At 29.2% G+C, this 4,268-nt stretch overlaps 1 long non-coding RNA gene across 1 annotated transcript; it reads left to right on the top strand.

The window, feature by feature from the left end:
• Window positions 1-1,699, top strand: LOC148284797 (uncharacterized). The gene is made up of 3 exons (XR_015823825.1): window positions 1-1,053; window positions 1,181-1,279; window positions 1,408-1,699. It is a non-coding gene; the product is annotated as an uncharacterized LOC148284797 (long non-coding RNA).
• The last annotated feature ends 2,569 nt before the right edge of the window (window positions 1,700-4,268 follow it).

Here is a 4,268-nt window from a genome sequence, read left to right on the forward strand (position 1 = left end):
CAGTCAAAATTCAAATACACATATCAATCATTCTTATTGATGAACCGGATGATCAATGAATAGAAACTATGTTTTCTATCCCTAAAAAAACAGTCACTTTCTCCAATTTTGTTGAAATCATACTTCACAGTTGTATTTTTAATAAAATAAAAACTTTTAGAAATATGAGTGTTAGCACAAGATTAGGCACATTATATAATATAAACTGCTGCCCATTAATAATTCTAATGGCGCTTTTAAAAACATAGTCTCGTGCCTACAAAGCAGTCACAAAAATGCTTAAATTAAATCATTATAATATAATAACAGTATATATCCGTTGCACGTAAAATATGACTTATGTAAAAAATTTACACAATTGAGTTAAATATACAAATCGATTCAGTTATTTAAATACTAATCGAGTTATGTTTCGGCACCCGAAATAATGCACGTTCAAAACGCTTTATGTGACAACACCGCACATTAGTCATTTTTAACGTGCGACATATTTTGTCTATGCCTACTTAAGTCAAATTTTTCATTCGCGTTGGCCGCCATTTTTTGTTGTTGGCGGCAATTTCGTTTTTGGCGGCATTAAGTTGGTTAGCGGTACTGACTGGAGATTACTCAGATTACGGTGTTGTGTTTAGTGCTTTCATTCTTTAAAACCCTTTATCGCTCATTTTCATTAAAAGACAATATTTTAGTGTTACTTTAGGTATTAATTCAACAAATATGAAATATCGTGAGTTAATTGACAGTTGGTGACAATTGTGTTGTGCTCAGTGTTTTTGTGTTTCAAAACCCTTTATTTTAAGAAAAGAAGACAATATCTAAGTGCTATTTTGACAAAAAAGGCAATATTATTTGTAAGTGTAATTTTACATGTTTTTTTCGTAATTCAAAAACGTTTATCGATAGCAAAATGTAGTCTTTATTGATTTGTTTGTTTGTGAATCTCATAGATTTGTTTTTTATATTTTCAGAAAAAAAACTCTTCTTCAGCTGTTTGGATGAATACATTTTTCTAATTGAATATTTCTGACATCTGTTTTATACTATTATTAGAAGGTATCATCATGATTTTATTTATAATTCAATATTTCCATATTAATATATACGGGTATAAATTTAAGTGTAATTCCACGTGCTGATCTATTTTATAATCCATTAATTTAAATGCATGTTTTTATTTTAGGTGAACTTCATTATACAATACATATCGAATTGCTGCACCTTCCAACATTCTGCAATAATTATTATTTGTGGATAGAGACAGTTAAACAATTAAATTCAGGTATTTTCTTTATAGCTATTATCTTTTATTATGAATTTTCAACTTTTTTAAATTCCATTATGTATATACGAAAGTCTACAAAGAACGATCAGATGTCATTAATTTTGTTTTTATTTAATATGTTGTAGAATGTTCAAGAATAGTACTGAAGAGATAATGCGCTTGGCTAAAAAGCTGAAAAGCTATTTAGGCTATGAAAAGCTTGATGGGGCGTATAAACGCTGTAGTGTGAAAGGACAGAAGAAGATGAAAAAAAGGTGTAACCATAAAGCTCCAAAAAAAATTGCTTCTAATTTGTTGAATTGCTATGCAGTAAATGAAAACGATCGCTCTTTAGTTTTTAAAATGTTTTGGTCACTACCAACATGGTTAGAGAAAAAAGCGTATATTCATGGACTACAACAAGAAAAATAAAAAAAAGGAGGTCAAATACAACATTAAAATCAAATGTAAAAAAATAATGGACATGATTTATTTTTGCCTACACAAGATAGAGAACGCCGAAAAGTATGCCTCACAATGTTCATCAATACCATCTCAATTTCACAGAGTATGTTAAATAGGTGGTGCACATTGCATAAGGAGGCAGATTTGATTTATCCAGAGGCCAAGATAAACAAAAAATCTAAATTAAGTATGGCCAACATAAATAATGTTAAAAAAATGGCTAGATTTGTTGCCATTTGTTGTTGTTGGTACACCCAGCCACTATAATAGACAAAAATTTAAAAGAATAGAGGTGTCATTTTTATCAAAAAACAACATGCTGGGTATCTATAACTCATGGAGTGATAAATCAAATCTGCCAAAAATGGTGGGTAGAAATGTTTTTAATCAAGTTCTAAAGCGTGATAACATTTCTATCCACCACCCGCGAAAAGATCAATGCGACCTGTGCATCTACTATAAGCATTGGAATATTGAAAAGAAGGTGTTTGATGAGCAGTAAAGCACATAAAGCTTCCCCATCCAAGGAAAAATAGGCCTATAGCTCCAGCTCCTCCTAGGCTCTATAACGCAATGATACTATTATCATTATCAGAGTTAAAAACTGTACTTGATAAGGACCATCATCCATTCTATGATGGTCTTCCTGTAATTAGTTAAATTATTTTTATTAGATTATAAGTATGTGTTTTATTATATTTTTTTATATGATTTATTAAGAAAACCATATAAAAAATGTGTGTAATCATTTCTCTTGCTGTTATTAGAAATTTTGAAGCAGAAAAGAGAGACAAATTTATAGGTTTGTGAATCAAAAGGTCTTTAGCGGGATTTCTTATTGACATTTTTCACATAAACGAACACTATGAGGCAAGTTTTGGTACTTACAAAAATAGCCTGTGCTCATTGTGCTCAGGAGACCCCCCACTACTAATCAGTGTTGCCAACTTTTGGAAAAAAAAAAACTCACAGCACGAGCGCCAAACAGAACTTTTACTTTCTGGATATGCCTCGTTCTCGTATTATGCAAGGCAATACTGACGCATGCATCATATATTTTGTTTGAATAATGAAGCATTTTGATTAAGATTACATTTTTTAGGATCAGTCTTTGTTACTGTGGCTAGTGTTGCGGACTCATGAATCAGAGGTTCGAACCCCACTATCCCGACTTGATATCCATTTTCTAATAGGTTATTTACAACTCATTGAAAATGGCTTTAAAATTGAAATATTTTGGTAAATTACAAGGGAAATATTTATTTTTAAAAAAAGTGATTTCTGGATTTAGTTGAATTCTATTATAGAGGGTTTTGGAAGTGAATGATTCAAATATGCACATACTATTCTTATTATTGCAAATTCAAATTGCTTAAATATATATTACATTTTTGGGTACATAAAAAAAAAATGTTTACATTGAAGAATCTATTTTTCAGAACTTGCATTCAAAACATTGTTGACTAGCATAACTTGTAATAAAATTTATGATTATTGTGGCATGCAAATTTACAACAGCAGGAAGATTTTTATTTAAGGTTATAAAACCAATTTTCATATGCAGTGATGCATAAATATTTCTAAAGAAAATTTTATAATTATGCAAGGTACTTTAAGATCAGTATTATTTGTATTGAAATAAAACAAATCGCTAAGACATACTGCGATTGGAGTACAACTGTAGTGTCCTATGCACCTATAAATGTGGATATAGGAATGTTGATAATTATTATTTGTACATAACAAATTTTACTCATTTTCAAGCAATTATTCGCGGACTTTTTATCGAATATATCCGACAGCTGAAATACAAGTATGTACATACAAAGCAGAAAAGGTTTAGGGGTCTGTGTGACAAAACCATGTGTATTCATTAGTTCAATAGTTCATTATTCACTATTTTAAGGCAAAATATGAAATAAATATATATATTTTTTACATGAATTAATGTTCCTTCAGCTACTCACATTAACAACCTTATCATTACATTATTATTTTGAATTTTAGGTACCGATTTTCATGAAAACAGAACGATATTTACATAATATTTATTAGAACATCAAACATATGAAAAAAAAAAAAACATTACATACATGTATTTGAAAACTAATACACAATGCAAAAAATAGTATTTTAAAGGCTATGAGTACATCCCGTTACAGATAATACTCTTTAAATTAAATAAAGTAAATAATTTAATTTCATGGGCTTTTATAGTAATTTGTGTAAAACTACAAACATATTAAATTCAATTCATAAATTTTACTATACTATCTAATTTTCAAAATGAAACAATGCAAAAATAAATTATAGATCCGAACATATACATATTTGTCTCATTCAAATATTGCTTTTCAACAAAACTTCTTCTAAATTAGTGTGCATGTACTTCTACATCATTGTGATAGTGATATTTTGAATCATTATGCTGGCAACATCTGTCACGGTAAAAAATACATGCAAACCCTTTATGTAAAAAAAAGAAATTATTTGTGTATTAAATCTGTACGCCCTAAAGCCAATTAATCAGATTATGAAACAC

The sequence above is a fragment of the Micrasema longulum genome, unplaced genomic scaffold (assembly GCF_059751315.1).
Source record: "Micrasema longulum isolate JH-2025_06_02 unplaced genomic scaffold, ASM5975131v1 h1tg000087l, whole genome shotgun sequence".
Classification (NCBI taxonomy): domain Eukaryota; kingdom Metazoa; phylum Arthropoda; class Insecta; order Trichoptera; family Brachycentridae; genus Micrasema; species Micrasema longulum.